Here is a 19,292-nt window from a genome sequence, read left to right on the forward strand (position 1 = left end):
GCTCACTTGACCTGGCGAGGGAACATGCACCCTCAACACAGGACTCGCTTCAATCCCAAGGTGCAGGAGGTCACCAGGTGGAGATGAACAGGGACAGAGGGCAATATGTACACCCAGTTCTTTCTACGCTTGGTTCTAGGAAGGAAGTCTGCTGAATTTGTTCGAGGGCCGCATCATCATTGCAATTTTAACTTGTGCAATAAACACATTATGAAAGACTGATATTGCACTCAGGGATTTTTTAGTTAGTAGAAACACAGAATCAGTAGAAAACTACACTTTAAAATGTAACGACCATTTATTATTATTGGTGCTTTTTGTGCTCAGTTCAATTTGTTCAATAAAAGAATGTTGGAAATAATTTTTAATTTAGCAAGCAATTAGTTGTATTTTATCAGCTGTTGGGTTCCTTGAACAAAAAATGTAATTTATTACTCATTACACATTCTTCTCTTCAAAAGTACTATTATTACTTTTCCGTTACACCCCAAAATTCCGACTTTGCATGTGGGCCTCTGTGTGAACATTGGGCTCATCATTGGTAATGCTATGACAAAGGCAAATAATTTTTTTAAGTGGGGGTGTTCTGTTGCCAATGACTAGTACTCTCCCAAAAATCTGTCCGACAGACCAAAAGTGAATCATAGAGATAGGCAACGTTTTATTCACCACACATCCATCCATCCATGTCGCTTGTAGCCTGCAGCTGTCCACCATTAAAATTTAGTTTTGGTTGTTTTGCCTGCAGCTATCCTCTGTGGTAAAGGATGGTTCATTTTTGGCACAGTGTATTTCCTGGAGCTTCATGTTGATGTGCTGTGTTAGTAGGTGTTTTGAGAGATAAGAGTTTGTGGGGGGTTTTCCAGTGGAAAGAATCTTAGTTCTCACTGCCTGGGACAACAATGCTCTTGTCATCTTTGCTCCCAACAGCATCAAAGTAATGGAAATGTTTTTAGGCGTCTCCATCTTCCAAGCTAGCTTGCTGCTTTGGTGGTGCATGCACGACAATTATGAAAATGAATTTGGGGATATGCTTGATTTTTGGATTTCAAATCAATAGGCAGGTGACAACAAAAGTCAGGTTGGAACAAGTTGTTTTGGGGGTAACTGTAATATTATCAATGAACTTTTTCTGATTCATTTTATCATATATCTTCATATCTTTTTATTTATAGCAAGTGATATTATTTTACATAATAATCCATGTATGTGTGGCAAATGTATGTGGTATCTGTGGGGTATGTGTATATGTTGGGTTGGCACTCAAGATGTATGGAAGCGTGAAGAAAATTTTCCTAATAGAACAAATAAATGAATCTATCTATTTATCTATCTACGATATTTAACAACATTATCACATATTTTCCTCATATCGTGCAGCCCAAATTCGTCCATCCACCTCAGCATCAAGCAGCCATACAGATGCCATCATACAAGTATTTAGCCGAGGTGCTGGCAGAGGTCAGGTCATTTACTCACCGTTCAGCCTCGGTGAGGAATGGACAGGTTGGGTGAGGAGGGGGTGGCAACACAGCTGAGAGGTTGTGGCTGTCGTGTCGTGTGCCTCCTCTTCAGAGCCTAATGATCTGCTGAGCATAATGACCCCAAGACGACGGGGCCTCTACAAGCCTTGACTAGGCCTCCTCCAGCCCCTGCTCACACTCACTTCACTCCTGAAATAATGTGGAAAGAAAGGATTTTTTTTTTCTTGCTGTTTTGTTCTCCCCTGATCTCTCCCCCTCTGCTATCCACCCCCAGCCACTGTACAAGCCAAGGCTCCATGACAAAAAGCCAATAGAGTTAGCTGCCAAGGCTTGGAGCTCTGAGAGGGATAACTGGCGCAGAAGGTTAAAGCAACAATGTGCTCAGCCCCATTGAGCTGCTCCTTCTGTGTTGCTGGTGAATGTCCGTGTGTGTGTGTGCGTATCTCAAAATCAGTGTGTATATAAGGTGTCAAGGGTTGTTAAAACGTATATGCTCCGGTATATCTAAAAGAACACCTGTTCACTTGTGTATTCTGCAGCTACCCAAATAACGAGGGCCTCATTTGATTTCAATCAAACCTTAGTTATGAGTTTAAGAGTTTAGGAGAAACTCAATACGTGCATTATGTAGAATGAAAGAACGTGAAGGGTAAAGCACACACGGGCTTCGTAAATTGCCTCAGTGGAAATGCTAATTATTCGCTTCTTTCATTTTGAAACGGTGACCGAAATGCACTCATTTGACAGACTCTGAAGTGAAAAGCAAATGTCTGGGTTTTCAGATTACAAATGGCTTTCTCTCGCAGGTAACAATTTCAAGGCTACTGCTTTTCCACAGAAGGGACACAGCCACAATGAAAGGTGTGATATCCCCCTCTCTGCAAACCATAATGGTGCCTTGTTTGAAAATGACAGGTGTACGAATGAGGCCCTCTCTTTTCCTAAGTACGGCAAACCGTGGTCATTCACTCTGCTTTGTTTTTAGCGTAATAGCCCCATTTACAAAATGTCGGTGAAATTAATGTGGGACAAACGCGGCGGTAACCGAGCCAACTAATTTTTGCTCATTCAACTTGAATTATTAATAGGTGAGAAATATACCATATGCTTTCAGAGGAACGGCATACATTCATTTTATACAGAATTGCTGCTGTTTTGTGAAAAGTATAAGTAGCTTAACTGCTCTTTTCAAAAGGGGTGACTTATATGGAGGCCTTAATGATGTATAAATCAGCCCGTGTAATTACGCTTCCAGCTGCTGCCTTGGGCCGGGCTGAAACTATAGGCCCTCAGCTCCGAGACTGGAGCCTTCATCACCTGAATCCCTTTTAATCAAGCAGCACTAGTTTTCTCTCCTCAGATCACATTATTATGAGTTATTGAGAGAGAGGGTGGGGGGAGACAGAGAGCGTGTTCATGGCTGTATGTACTTATATAGGTGTGAGTGTGTGTAAAAGAAGAACATAAGTGTGTGTTAGTACATTTGCAAACATGCTTATGTATGTGTATATATGTGTATGAAGCTGTGCACACATGTGGCACACATACCAAACACTTTTTTCCGTATAACTTAAGTACAGTATTGTCCATATTGATTTTATCTGAAAATATAGAAGAACAAATTGACTGACAAACATCTGCCAGTGTTGGTAACTTGATATTCTGCCACTCGTGACTAAAGCTTCCTGCTCACATGTACAGCCAGTTCATTACAGGTTCAGTGTTGGGTTTAGCACCGTGTGGGTTTGCTTTGGTGAAGAGATGGGGCACCACCTAGTGCACAGTCAGCGCCACAGCCATCTGTCCCTCCACTGAAGCCTTTGTTGCTGATTATTATTTTTTAACACACATTAAATTCATGTTCATGTAGATAACTGCAACAACTTTAGCTGCTGCCTTTTGCATCTATAGTAAAATGTACTTTTTGCCCTTGCAATGAAAGCATTAACAAGCCCAGGTCTGCTGCGACTGTGCTATACATGATGGAGTGGGTGTTCCGCATTATACAGGAAACCCTCAAAAACTGAGCTACCTCCCTGTCACATCTAAAAGTGGCAAAAATACTCCAATGCCAAAACAGGGACTGTCAAACTCTGTTTAAGAATCAGATTAGAAAACATCGTAGGAGCAGCGGTGGTGTATGAAGTTCTATCTTTGAAAAAGCCATACACTTTGCATATACGAGCTGCATTTGTTTGGCAGAGCTGAGAAAGATGCAAAGCACTATGGTCACACTGACTCCGGTAATAAGGGCACTGGAAAACAACAAAGGCCGACCAATGACTTACTGTAAAGTATGACAATGTGCTTCTGGAATGACTCCCTTCCTGAGAAAAGCTCAGGTACTGTAAATAGAGGTGAAATTTAAATGTGACTGGAAGGCTGTCAGTGTCCTTTTGTTGTGTCGCAGACTGCATCAGTTATCATTTACATGTGGTCCTCGTCCTGAGGTCGCAGAGATCTTTTTCATGCAAATGACTTCTGCATAACCCTGACACATATCTAGTCATTGTTGCAGTAATTGAAAACAATGCTTGTGAGTCTGCAAGTAAATATCAAGAACTTATGACCCCTCTGAGTCATTTGTGACTCACAAGTGACCATCTAAACAACATCTAAACAGCTCTATTTACATATATACGCAGGGCACAGTGTTCAATAAAATGACCTATTTGACAATAATAATACTAATAAGTAGACACACAAAATTTACAACAAGGCAAACTAATGTAAAAAATGTTAATTTGTCTCTTCTTTTACACACGGTGGATGTTTGTAACAAAGGTGGACATCTTAATAGTGAGCAGAGTGAAACCATATTGGGATTAATGACCAAGCGCCTCCTTGTTAATTGTCACATCAAACAAACAGGTCCTAATTGGCAAAGGTTCCAGCTCGGTGCTAAGTGGACACAGAGTGGGCGCTGCCTCTAGATCGGTCTCTTTGTCTGCTTTCATTAGTTGGTCAAGCCCCTACATTAAGAAGCCCGCACTGGAGTCGTGTTTTCTTTGGTGGGTAATGAAACACACACCTGCTACTCTCAGCCAATGAATAGAAACTTGAATCTAATATCACCATCATGTGGCTTCTATTAGTGTTCACAATCCCTGTGTCGTGTGTTGATTTTTGCATTCTGTGCGTGTTTGTTTGTCTAGTTGTGCGGCAGCTTTAAGAGAAAACAGAAAAGAGAGACATACATAGCAAGAGAGAGGAAAAGGATGATGAAGTGAGGAAACTTACGTTCAAGCAGAGAGGTCAGTCCTGAGTTCAACTTCATCCACAATGGCCCGCAGCTGCCCGAGGGAAACATTGAAACAAACTATGAACTCAATTTAAGATCTTCTTACATTTTATGATCTAAAACCTTAAGTGATAACGTTTGCTCAACAAAATATTTTGATTGATTTTGGTATGTAACTGCAGGAACATGGCACAATCAGAAAAAAATCAGGAGGAAAGGCTAATATGAATATTTGTCTGGTGATACTTGAGTGAGCTGGTGATGAAAATTAAAATTAGATTGCTTAGATTTACTTTGTCAAATTTATATACATGCACACACTCATATGCACAAGTGCATACACACACACACACACACACACACACACACACACACACACACAAACAAACACGCTGCTCCATCTTGAAATGCTAATTTATGATTAGCATCATTATGCAGTAGTGTAATTTCACAAAAGCCTTCCCACAGTGGCACACAAAAGACTCATTCACCGCCAGAGCTGCTCTGTGTGGGGAAGAATTATGGCACGCAGATGAATTCATTCATGTGGGAAAGGATTTATTCGATAATTATAGACCTTCACAGTTTTAATGCCACTTAATGAGGAGCTTGCATAGTGTGATTCCTACTCGGGCTGACGAATGGATGTTGGTTTTTATTCTGGTGTTTTTTGTTTTGCTCTGTGCAACATCTGTTAGCCTTTCTATGCTGAGAGCTAGCTGCGGCGGCAGTGCTTGTGGGGCCTGATTCTTCACTCTATGTGCTCTACAACACGTCATATTAAGTAGGCAATTAATTAATAGGCTGGTGGTCAGGTATGAATAAATATTGTAATTACAGGGCTAATACATATAAAAATGCCACTACTCCCATTCTGCTCTAATATTAAAGATGCTCTAATAATATTTTCTGATTTTATTTAAATCCAATTAAATCAATAATTAAAATAACATAACAAAACGTCACAAAAAACAACTTTGTTACTCTTTACCTGACATCATATGCTTTGTTTACTTCTGCGAGCAGCTGGCGATAAACAAAGACTCATACATCATCCAGCTCAAGGCCGTCGCTCTCTGACAACAATGTTTACCATAATGTCAGTCTTAATGCCTCATAGCCATGTTGTTGTGGAGAGGTAATTAAGTTGCCAAAGTTTAATTGCTCAATCACCAGCAGTTAACAAAGAGGCGTCAGTGCCCCCCCTATACTTTCGACGTACTATATTTATAATGGCTAACAATTATAGCAAGGGCCCTTTAGCTGGGATAGCACTAGTAAAAGCTGCTGGCACTAATGAAAAGCTATAATCAGTCCGCCCACAGCAGTTATTAGGAGCAAATTATGGGTCAGTTGAAGGGCTAGCAGTTATATGCATTAAGATAAATAATGCTGCAGCTTGTGGCGAGCGCAGCAAATGAATGAGTAGCATATGTACCTCTACTTGTACCCATAATGCAGATACACTAATGACTTCTATCATTGGGTTTTAAAGAAGTGTCACTTTTTTACTTTGTAGCTAAAAAAACTGCAGCTTTTCACTGATGCAAACAAAAAAAAATCTTTATACATATACAAGTAAGGCCTTCTGTGTTCACCCTTGCCCAGTTTGTAGCCATTAAAACCAATTTATTGACCATCACACACCACACCACTTTGTCAAGCACTTTCTAAATCTTGATGGCCGACTTCCAGATCAGTGCGCTTTCTTTTGCCAGCAGAAGCATGCTTTGCAAACTCTCTAATTGCAGCATTACTATGCAGAGTGGACTATAACCCTTCTCTCCCCATCATCCCCTCTCTCCCTCGACTCCTTTCTCTCCCCGTCTTCCTTTCACTCCTTCACTCTGCCCTGCTCTCTCTTCCTATTCGGTTGCTCGGCCGGGCCCGCTGGAATGCTACGTCTCTTTGATCAAGTCTTCATTATCGGTGACTCTGTGACGCTCGGCTGTCCGCGGCTACGGGGGCTAGCTGAGGGAGAAGCGTGGCCTCCATGTGCAAGAGGCCTCTCCACACAAGACTGAACAATTGCCAGGCATCCCGCCTCCATTAATGAGAAGCATCCCCATCCAGTGCAGTCCCCGGGCAGCCTCCACCAGGTGGAATGCTCGGGCCCTGTCACTCATAGCATTGCTGAGGGCTATTAGCTATTCATTAAGTGACTGACTGACTGCCTAGCTGTATCAATTAGGGGATAGTTGATATGTCTGTTATTGTCAGACTCTGCTTGAGATTGCACTGCTTTTCATTCAATGTCTGCTTTTCGTTTTGTACTGAGGCAGAGCTGTTACATTTGTAGTGTGTGTGTGTGTGTGTGTGTGGTCTTGGCATGGCAATGGTGGGCAATAACCCCAAGATATATACTTCGTACTGTGAACTTTTGCACATTCCCTGGTCAATATTTTCACACATTCCTGCACAGGACTGTGCAGCTTTCATTTGAAAACAGATATACAGTAAATATTTTATTTTTTTCATATTTTATATATGTATTATTTATGTTTCATGACTTTTGCCGCACTCTTTTACTATGTCTATTGTTACGCACTTTAACACCAAGGCAAATTTCTTGTATGTGAAAACCTATTTGGCAATAAACCGGATTCTGATGATTAAAAGTCAACCAATGAATAAAGAGATTGTGACAAATTAAGATCTTTGAAGCACAGATAACATACATTAAAAAACAGCACTGTGTTTATCTTATGGCTTCTGGCCTCTGAAATCATCCTCTCAAAAAACAGGGAAAAGGAAAATTGTTGCCATCTGGAGGAAAAATGAAGTACTGTCAGAGTCAAAAGGCATCATGACAACACCTGAGCCTCTGTTGATGCAGACAATCAATGGCTGCAGTTTCAAACTCAAACTGCCTTTGTCTTAGTGAAATACAACCCTCTCCTTCCAACAGACCATTTCAACTGCCATTTGAGGTGAACAGGTAAATTGGGCTTTCCGTGGTACCAACTGACGGCCATCTGCCAGTAAATCGGTTATATCCCGTATTCATGAATTAACAGGAACAAGAAATAAACAGCAAGTATGCCAACATCAAAAGCAATTACTGTTAATATTTTAACAAGGCATAATGCAATATATATCAAATTTGTTTAACAGCCAACATCCTTGTGGCCTTGCCTGGCTAATATATAAAATGTCCCCCAAGGGTCGACCGTTGTTTAGGGCCAGCTAGGCAAATCTCAGGCAAATTCCCCTTGTTGTTCACAAACACGATTCCTCATTTCACTCTATGCATTTAGATAAGAGCATCCTCCTTTGCATGCATATCTGATCAGTCCAGATGTAGACTCAAACTGTGACGACCTCCATCGCTGTTGTTACACAAGTACACAGGCACTCGATGATAAAAAAAATCATATAAAAGCGTTGTATGAAAGTACCTGTGCACATATCTATTTACTCACCTCGGCCTTATTTGCATTGAAAAGTGCAGAGAGATAGTCTCATTTACGCTTGGTGGCCTGAGTTGACAGCCCCTCGCTTTCCTTCTCCTTTATGTTACCGTCTGGTCTGACTGCTGCTCTCAGTGTCACACCCAGCCTGCCTGTGACTTTGCATGTTTTGAATTCAGGTAGTGAGGCCTTGTGTGACATCTGCTAAATGGCTAAAACTCATGTTAAGGTACACAAATAATGGTTTTAAACTTGGAATATAGATGATGTGCTGCAGTATTGGATGCTTTGTTATGTTTATTCTGCATCAAGTGTTCTCTCTGCAACTTAAAAGTTGTTGGTGAAGATTCTGAGTCATCCAGGTCATGGTAATCTTAAGTGCTATATCGTAGCCAACTGGACTTGCTTGAGTTTCTTGAGGACGTTTAACCTCACATCCAAGAGGCTTCTTCAGTTCATGACCTGAAAGTTGTTGCAATGACAAGGCCTCTGTTTATACACTAATAATTTAGATTATAAGAGTGCAATACACACCTGCTATTGTAAAAGGGACACTTTAATTTGCCTTTGCAGTAAGCTTCGCTGTGTCCATGTGATGTAAAATCAAGTATCATTTTTTGTTTTTTAAAGGCCTGGTGTGCAGGACTTCTAACAGTGAACTTGCAGGGCTGAAACTTCTCCGGTGTGTGGAGTGTGTAGGAACTGCAATGACCTAGACGACTTGAAAGGCCCTATCTAAAACCAGTGTTTGGTTTGTCCGCTCTGGGATATGCAGCAGCTTTTGTGGAAGAGGACTGGCTCCATATGTAGAGATAAACAGCTCATTCTACGCTAATGAAACATAAAAATTCTTCTTTTCAGGTGATTATAAACTAATGAAAACATAGTTCTGAATGTTGTATACTACTGGACCTTTACTGCATGCAAGGCAGGCAGCTGGTTAAAGATAACTGTAAGCCTTGTGAGCATATGTCGAAACAACTAAAGCAGATGTTTGCAGATTACACATTGTTAAGCAGTCCTTTGCATACCAACAAAGTCTGCAGACAAAGCATGCCACGCTCCTTTGGGCTCGGTCTGCAGTGTAAAAAAACACTTAGGTATGTAACAACAGAACACAATCAAAAACTGCATTCTGATCAGAACGATACAGGAAAAAAGCAACAGAAGACATGATGATGATAATAATGCCAATTATCACATTTTGCTCAGGGGTCAGAGGCAACAGCATTAAACCAAGTCACCATTACATGATGAATGACTGAACAAAACTCTTTTCTCTCCTGTGAAATTGTTTGGCAGCCATTAGCGATGCAGTGTAATGCCAATGATTGACGCTGCTGTCTACTTAGCATTGACAAGGGATGTGTGTGTGTGTATGGGGAGGGGTCAGTAGGCTGGTGGGGGGGCAGCACAGGGGATTGATCGGGGTCTGCGTTGTTGCCAAACGGGGGGTGAGGGTGTATTGGCGCGTAGACAATGAGCCCCGGCCAGCGCTGAAAGGCCCATTCTGCGGATCCCTGTTAGCTGTCTATTATCCGCGGTCTCCAGGGGGCTGCTAAATAGAGGGCATGTGTTAGGCAGACATTTATCATGTAATTACAGCACTAGGATCCGTTTCTGATGGTGTGTGATGATTACTAATAATTACTGTGCATTTCACGCCTCCAAAGGGCCCAGATGGGGTCCCAGGGCGTCAATACAAAGCAAGGGAGGGGGGAGAGGAAAAAAAAAGAGGGATGAGGAGGGAAAATGTGAAGAAATGGAAAGACAGATGAAGAGAAAGTGAAGAGGGATAGTGTCTCGCCTTAACCATTTAGAGGTGCTCATTAGCTAAATGAATTGAACCATATGTGTCCGATTCCTAATTAACTGGGTGAAGGAAACGAGGAAAAACAGAAACAAACTGAGCACACTTTATCTGTGACTGTTTTACACTGCAATTTTAAGGTGACAAAATATCTTAACCACAATTAGAAATTCTGATCCCCTTCAGAGCACTAGTTTTGTCAATTTTTATATAATAATGATTGTGCAAACTACAGAGATACACAAGAAATCCAATCAAACTGAAACCTCAGCAGATATAACGGAGGAAACATCACCATTTGATATGTGATTTCCCGCAGGGATCCACCTATAACCATGACGCTTTGTTTCATAAGCAGTATACACATTTACACTGCACAAAAATAATAGCAAGGTTTCCTGTGGCTTGATTTGTGGTATCATGACTGATATACAATCGTACTCAAAAGCTTTCATATCTGTAGCAGGGACTAAAACGAATGGCCTGAGACTGGGGTTTAAATAAAAATGAGAAACACCCTCTTATGAAAGCAGCCATCTTGCCTCTGTCAAAGTGGGGGAATGGGTCTGTGTGGTATTGGAACCAGCGTGGGTGAAATACAGTGGCTCACTGTTGTATTTCTGCCCTCTACAGGAATCTGGATAAATCAAAGAGGTCAAGCTGCCGCTGATATGATGTAGTAAGGAAGCACAGGGATGGGTTATATCATGGAGTGTGTGTGTGAGCGTGTGCACGAGGCTCAAGTTGCTGTGCGTCACCTGCAGCCATGAACTAAAAAGGACAGATCAACAGCAGCTCCCTGAATGCTGCAGTCAAGTTTTCGCTTGACAACCTTTAGTGTTCATTTCACCTGAAGCCCCATGTGCCCCCCGTAAATACTCACATTAACCTGAACAACAAAATGAGGGGGTTCTCTTTTGTTCTTTCAGGGGGCCCCTAGTAAAGACTACAGGGTCTCCACCTGGTCAAGGTGAGCTCAAATGAAACCCACTGACTGGCAGGGTTTTACCTGCAGCACAAAAGCCACCCGAATCAATATGGGTGGGGAGAGACAGAGAGAGAGGGGGTCGATTGGGGAAGATGAGGACCGTCCTGTTTAATAGAAACAAATTGCTCTCCACTTCCCGGTGACACAGATAGCAGACCATTTGTGCCTGCTGGCCTTTGTTGGGAACAACAGAAAGGAAATGTACTCATCCTGGCCAGGGATAAAGTTCGGGGCTTTTTGTTACACGCCAGTTACCTTAGCCTCCGTGCCCACCCCCTTGAACAAGCACAGCGGTTAAGTAGTTCAGGTGCCTGCTACATTCTGTTAGATTAAAGGTCCCTGCTTCTGGCCCGAGTTGAATTGCCTCAGCTGGAGTTGAAGGGAGAGGAGCAGGGGGAGGGGAGCGGCGAAGTTGTAGGACCATGGGGCATGAATGGACATCTTGTGCGTGCTCGCGGAGGCGAAACGCTTTGGGACAGCCGGCCAGCCTCTCTCTACACCAAGAACCTGAAAGAAAGTCTGTAGGGTGGGTTTGTGAGTAGGGGTGTGTTGGGAGGGGGGGTAGCCCAACCCCTGCTCACACTCGCTCCTTTGCTCACTCTATATTTTCACCCACATTTTACCCAGGTTAGCGGAAAGCTGTACATTTGTTTGCAACAAGGAGTAGTGCAGGTGGGTAGTGGGTACGATCTCAAAGGCCTTTTTGAAAGCTGGAAACACACACACTGTTGCCCCTATGGAACATGGACCTAAAGAAAATGGACACAATGCACACAGGACATGAAGGAGGGGTCTATGTAACTGTGCGCCAGTGTGCACCTGTGTTTCCCATTCACTCATACAGAGCGGCAGTGGATGCAGAGTCCGGAGAAGAGTGGGTTGAACCCTTAAGGACGTAAAACAAAAAGTAGTTGACATCTGACACACAGCAGATTTCACACACTACCAACTGAATCTAGGTTGTGTGTTTGATTCCACAGCTGTGTGGAGATTAATGATTGACCTTCAAGAGCAGAATCAAATCTATTGTTGAGGTTTGGGTGTATCACATCATGTGTAATGTAAGGGTGTGTCACCAGTCAGTTATTAAAATCTATGTCTCTCTGTCACGCACACATTTATGTTACTTTCTCTCTTCAGCCACAGATCAACCGGGGACTGGTGAAGCAGAAATGCCTAACAGTGTCTGAGCATGTCTGACTTCCACAAACTCATTCCCAAGGTGCAGGGTCAAGTGCAAGAGTCAAAGGTGAAGTCTGCCCCACAGGTTTAGATTCCAGTCTGTGGGGAAAAATGTGTGACTTCTCAAGCTACATACTGGCTTCTGTTAGGGCTGCACGGTATATGCGGTAGATGGTAGAAATGATATAAATTTGGCCTACGGTAGGGATTGTAGAGATTTGCGCTCTACCGTCCTATCGTCAATGACGTCATCGCACCTGCCTCAGTGTGAAAATGGCTGCGAGCACAGACAGCGGAGCAAGAGGAGCTGGTTCACGTCCGTGATTTAGCGTAGCACGTGCACCATGTGTTGCTGGAGAACTTGTGAGTGAGTGAGTTAATGTTTTATGAACAGCCCGGACTTCTCAGACTCTTTTAGCGACTTACCGCTCAGAGGGAACTCATTCAGTGTCTCCTCTGGCAGCAGCACAGCGTCTCTCCCTCTCCTCTCTCGCCGTGCACACACAGGAGTTGGTTTTCGGCAAAAGAGTTTGTCATAAACCTTTGGTAATGTAAACCTATGTGACGCTCGGGGCTCCACAAAAAACTCCATATGTGAATGTGTGATAGTTGTGGTATCATAGCAGCCTGTCACAGGTTACAGCGTGATGATTGGAGGAGAAATGGCAGAGCATAAAGGTCTAGGTGGAAAAAACACAACTCAGTCATTTAGGATTTTGCTAAAAGAAGGAAATTACCTTTTGATATAGATCCCAGGGGATATTTTGCACCATAGAGTACTGGGTTTTAATTTTGAGTTTTGAGATCTGCATTCTGCACAATAAATGCTCTAAAAAATACATTATATCTTTGCTTTTGTTGTTGTTGTTTTTTTTTATCAATTTAGCTTTGCTAAGGGACTACAAAACCCATTCAGAAATACTTCTATTATAACTTTTACACCTAAATTTATACCGTGATATATACCGTTATCGTGAAGGGATTCGATTTATACCGTGATATGAATTTTAGGTCATACCGCCCAGCCCTAGCTTCTGTTAAACTAAAGTACAATGTTTTAATACAGCAAGTCCGATATATAAATTATTTTGCTCCATTTTGTCAGTCATAGCATCGTTTAGTCAGATGCACCATCCAAACTCTGCATCTGCTACCACCCTCCAAACAATCAAATCCACAAAAATCACAAATACATCTCTTTTGGATAATGATATCACGTGACAGGACTGCAAGAAGGTCAGGGTGCCGTATCACTTTATAGAACAAACCACATGCCTCTGTCTGTGTGACATGAAGTAAATGTTCAGTAATCCACATCTTAATCTTGTGCCGCGCTCAGCGCAGCTTAAAGAAACTGATACTCCTGTGACTACTTTAGCGGCTGATTGTGTTACCTTTACAATTCGGCTTCCCCTCCTTCCTGTTTTGTACCCTTGGAATGCCCGATAAAAGTATCCCCACTGTGGCTTTCCACCTGCACGGGAGAGGATATGGCCGTGGTCTGGGGTCACAATTAATATGCAGCCTCATGGGGAAACGACGTAAATTACCCTCTAACACAGGTTAGGAGGTTATGTTAATGACATTAAAAGGTGGTTTTAGAAAGTATCAACACAACTTAAACTATGGCAAATATGTAAATATGGCAAATATAATTGAAACAAAAACATCACTGATAAATCCCCTTGTAGCCATGATCAATATTTTTAAATTAACATATAAGAATTATTACCTGTCTCTGCAGTTCAAGTCTACAGAGCTTTAGCATCTCTCAAGGTCATTGTTTTCTGACCCCCTCTCGGTTTATGCACAGTGATCTCATCGTGTTCAGCAAAAAGTGCTAAAACCCTCTAAAAATATTTCCTTCAGGAGTTGGTATAGACAAAAACAGAGTCAAAATGAAAGTGAATTTTGAACTTTTGTTCACAAGGTGGCAGAGACACGACTCCAAATGAATGCTAATGTTGCACAATACCTTCTAGATATGTAAACAGGCACCTGCTTGTTATAACAAGTTAATCACATCAACCTAAGGTGATTAATGTCAATGCTGTGTTCACAGCTTGTTTCTGCTGCCCCTAAGTTACTGAATGACAGTTCACTCAAATACTTAAAAACAAATTTTACTCACTTACCCCTTGTCGTATTTAGCCATGCTAATTAGCAGTTATACAAGCTATTTTGGGACCAGAGGATAATTTCTTAAGAACCCCCCTTCTTTATTTTGCCCACTCCACAAGAACTAGGAATGATTGTAGTTCTTAGAAAGCCACTTTGAGAGACTTTTTTAGACCCTATTTCAGAGTCAGTACTCTCCCAGTACAAGAGTAACCTAGAGTGGTGTAAGTGTATGGTGATTGGTTGATCACATGAGCCAGTGCAGCACTGGCAACCTCCATTTTTAAAAAACTGTTAGCCTTGTAAATAACAGATGACACAAAAGACAAAGAACAGCTCCTAACAATAAAAAAATGAAGAAAAGATGGACAAATGGACCGAGAGTGATGCTTTACTGAGCATATGCGATGGGGGTTATACGACGTGATTTTGACTCATCAAAGCAAAAGTTACAGCGGTCGGCTTTTGTTACTTCAATGTTCCTGTTGGTGCCCATTCAAACAGAAAAAAGCACTTGAAGTTCCCAGAACTGTTTGGTTGGCCTATAGTTGAGAGGTAGTCTCCACCCCACTACCATAGGGGTGTATAAAATTTTGTTTGTGGTGTCCACAGTAATATCTCTTTACATAAACAATATCTCCATTACCCTGGATAATCAAGACTTCATGTCAGCAGTTTTCATTGGGACTTTTTCTTCAGTAGAATGCAGTCCCAATAAAAATTTACAATGTAACAGGAAGCCCTGTGTTTCTGATAGTATGTTTTGACATAATGCTATCAAATAACTATAGACTTTACCTGGATATATGTAAATAAACACTCCAGTAAGCTATCAAGAGATCGGCTCTTATGAATACTTATCATCATTTTAAATTATTATTTTAATATGAGTGAATAAAACATAAGTGCTTTGACATCATCCAGGCTAGAAACATAAAATCAAATCACTTGGTTTGCTGTGATGTCTCGTACATGTTTTGCGTAACTTTCTATACAATAACACGTATTCATATGCAAAGGCTGTGGTTGTGGTTGTCAGCAGACAGTAACGTATTTCTTTTCTTCCTCTAAATTCTGTTTCATTCTGTGCAGGGGGGAGGCAATTTATCTGTCATGGCTCCTAAAAGAGTCAGCTCACTTTGCCCCCCTCTGCCCCCATTATACTGACAGCAGCCTTATTAGCCACAAGGGAAACCGGCCGCCACATGAATTTGGCCACTGTTCACCTCTGGGGCCAGGGCAAGCCTCTTTTTACAATAGCGCCAATGACGCTGAGATTTTCTTTTCAGTTATTAATTTGATAAATATATTAATTATGACCTGGGGATGACAGTCCAATCAGATTGTCAGGCGCCCAGTAGTGGGCCCCCACCCTCCACTTTGGTGATAAGTTCTCTCAGGTTTCTAGAGCTGTCATCCAGGGGGCTTGGACTTCTTATCTGCACTGGGCCCATTCTAGGGATAATTTCCTGTGTGTCGCAATTAAATGGTGGCTCTCTGATGGCGAGCGACTCCCTTTTAAAGCAGGAACCTGTTAACGTTTGTTTCTGTGGGGATGAGTTAGGGTGGGGCACAGCCTTGATGGGGTCAACATGATGAAAGTTAAATACGTGTGACCAATCCCCTAAAACACACCTGACAAAGAGCCTTTGATGATTTCTATGCTAATGCCTCATTTCTGGTAGTTCTCTTAATAAAGACAAATATATTTGTTGCATTAATGCAATAGCATCATTTGCTCATATATTTAGTGGAAGTTTCACAATACACTAGTGATGCTACAGGCACTTATCTGCCTACTGCAACAATTTACTACCTTTAATTTAATTTGTTTGGGTAAAGACACAGCTATCATGGTCATGGTGTACTAGTTTGATAGCTACAGTAGCTACATTTATATGCCTCTATGTCCTCATGAACCTTCTCATGAGGTATGTAGGATATGGGAATATTTATTTGGGTAGTGGTCACTCATGTGATATTATTTTCAGCTTGCCTCCACTTTTTCTAGATGGAAATATACAGGAAGCAACACATCAAAGGTGGCTGCTTTTGAAAAAGCACTCTGCCTCGCAACTCTGTTGGCAGAGTACAGCTCTTTCTAAAGTTGGAAGTTTTGTGTAATCTAACTGCTTTTTAAAAGAAACCAAAGGGTAGAAACCCCAAGGACAGTCCATACTGATCCAGGATACAGTATCTGCTGGGTCACACCAGCCTGCCTGGACAAACACAGGTACACGACAGCTGGATTGTTGGTATGAGCAATGACAAAGAGCCCCACAAAAAGAGGTACCAGTCAGTGTGACTGAACCTCAAGAAGACAACCCAACATTGTCCGAGGGGGCAAGGTGAGGCTGTGGTGCAATGAATTAAGAAGCAGGATGAACTGCTTTAGAGGGCTGACAAAGGACTGGAGAACCAGGGGGAACCATTTGAGGAGGAGATAAGGGAGAGCTGCCCAAAGAGTGCTGCACAGGGCTGCACAGAGAAAACAAAATATGCACAGTCAGTGCTCAGAAAACTGGCCAGTGCTGCCCCCAGTAATGTGACATGCTTGGATCTGGAGGTTCAGGGTCAACATGAACCCTAGAAGATGATTAACCAAGGTGGCTTAATGATGTGCTACGATGGCTCTTCGGCAAATGTACTGGGGACTGGAGGCTGACCTCAGGAAACAGTCAGCTGTCGATCAATGTTGGGCTGTCAGTACCCTAGTTTTTGCACACCATTGGCACTAGTGAGCTGTTTTTTGCCATCCGATTTCCCTTTTTGCATGACAGAAACAGACTACTGCCACCTGCTGGTATGGAGAGTTATTTCCTCTTGCACAGAGTGTACATGCTAGTTGGATGTTGGCTGTAGTCTTTGCAGTGTGCTCAAGTCCAACTTTTTGGCAAAGACACAGGTGGCATGAGGTGACGCAACAGTTGGCCTTCATCATCACAAGTTCTTTGATGTTAGAAGTCTGAGGCCTTAAGACACTCCAAGGAAGCTCTTATGTGAACCTTGAAGGTAGCAGTTACAGGACCTAGAGCTAGGTTTGACATGGCATTCTGGATTCAACTCAGTCACCATCTGAATGGAAAACACAGACTCTGTTGGGTCTATTCTTGGACTAATTATACTGTAACCACATCAGTAACTAGTTCAATGGTGTTCATTATGTTTTTAGTTTCTGATAATGACTTTAGTTGTTCTTTTAGCTCAGACATGTTAGGATGTTACATACCTTGACATGTTTCGGCATCAGTAACTAGCAACAAAGAGCGCACAGTCTGATAAGTAAATTAGGTGATGACTAAAAGAGGAAAACTTTTTGAGAGTGACAAAAGGGCAGATGATGCAAGGGAGAATGTTGAAGGCATCCTCATAACAATTAGCATCAGTTATAAATATTTGTTATATTAACAATACAAGGTGGTCACATACAGAATCATCAACTCATACGCCACTAAATATTCTTGTGCTCCAAAGAAACACAAGCCACACTGCCAGGTTTATTCAAAGCATCAGTCAACAAAGCTGATACACATGTAGGAAGCAGGTTTGAGATGCAGCACAGCACTCGTGGAAAAGGAGATGTGGGATTGAACTTTCTATGTAAAGCAGCTCACTGCTGGAACCATCAAATCTTCCCCTGCGCCACTGGGCCTTGTCTGACAGCCGTCTGGACTTTAAAAAGGGGTGATAACTTAATTTCTACTCATGTCAACACTGCTGCAGGGGCCAAGAGGAAACTGTGGGCCTATTGTGTGTCTGTCATATCATCCTGCATTTTGTGGCCCCAAGAATGAAAAATATTTAAGTGGCTTTGATGTCCTGGGTCTTGTTGAACTGCTCTGATGGTCCGAAAGCATTTGAGTTTCCTTGATGCTCATCTCCCCTGTGTCTTTATCCTTTTATCCCCAGCATGTAAATGACCAGATATTATTTGTGTGTACACTTACTGCTTTGCTTGTTGTGTGTGGAGGTTTTAGGGCTTCTTGCACACAGCCAGCAATAGTGCCACGTACCCTAGCTGAAGCAAACACAAGTGCAGGGCTTATACTGGAACAACCCTGAGCTTGAGGGCGTTGACAGCAGCTTCTATCTGCCAATCTCCCTGTGGATATTGTTGCAGTACTGGCAGACAGACAGCCAGGGCTTGTGGGCTGACAGATCCCGTCTGTCAGCAGGTTATCATTTCCAATTAAACCCTTTCATCTAAACGTACAGTCAACTCCTTGGCAAGCCAAAAAAATGACCCGAATAAGACGTTATTAGTCTGTTTGAACAGGTCCCCATTTTTTCAACCTCCGCCCTGTAACTGGAGGGGTTGGGCAATCTTTTAAAGCATTGCGGTTCTAGATTCTTCAGCTATCTTGATCCAAATAGCTCAGAACTTCAGCCGTCTGCGGTGGTCACGTTCTGTTTAGAGATAAACTTTCAAAATTGCGCTGGATTGACACACCGGCATGTCCTCTCTAACATGTGTACCAGCACAAGGGCCTTTTGTCTAGCTTTGTTCTGTTGGGACCTACTGTGGACAGCGCTGTTCCTATCCACTATGCAGGAGACATGAAGGAATGCACGCGGAGCTCAGTAACTGTCTGTTGAAAAAGGCCTCACAACGTCTCATTTCCTTTAATAAGATGGCCTCTAAGGCATCCGGATGGACCAACTAAATACAGATTAACCCTCAGCATCATCAGCAGCCACTCAATCAACATGACTAACTCCCTCATGCATGTGTGTGTGTGTGTGTGTGTGTGTGTGTGTGTGTGTGTGTGTGTGTGCAAGCGTATGTATGCACACAGTCTGCTGTAGTGATAAATACAATCATTTAAAGAGATTTTAGATTTGGTTTAGCAAAAGTAATCATATGCTCTTAATTTTTCAGTGTTACGCCTTAGTTTAAGAGTTTTAAGTTTGATAGCTAACTGGAAATTATCTGAAGCACCATTATTAATATACATAATCATCTGAGGTCACGTTATTCTTCACTTGAGGAGTTAACATTCAAGTTAAATGTATATTTCACTTTCTTCATGGCCAGATGGTGTCAGATAATATGTGGGAC

General features: G+C 42.2%; 1 protein-coding gene across 1 annotated transcript in view; it reads right to left on the minus strand.

Annotated features, from left to right (window-relative positions):
- The window catches only part of ikzf5 (IKAROS family zinc finger 5), a 153,069-nt gene that overhangs the window by 120,664 nt on the left and 13,113 nt on the right, over positions 1 to 19,292 (minus strand). Inside the window, exons 2-3 of the mRNA XM_049599756.1 lie at positions 4,725 to 4,777; positions 1,480 to 1,673 (exon numbers count right to left, since the gene is read on the minus strand). The gene's annotated coding sequence lies outside the window, so the exon portion shown is untranslated. The remainder of the gene's footprint in view (positions 1 to 1,479; positions 1,674 to 4,724; positions 4,778 to 19,292) is intronic.

Source organism: Epinephelus fuscoguttatus, linkage group LG16 (assembly GCF_011397635.1).
Source record: "Epinephelus fuscoguttatus linkage group LG16, E.fuscoguttatus.final_Chr_v1".
Classification (NCBI taxonomy): Eukaryota; Metazoa; Chordata; class Actinopteri; order Perciformes; family Serranidae; genus Epinephelus; species Epinephelus fuscoguttatus.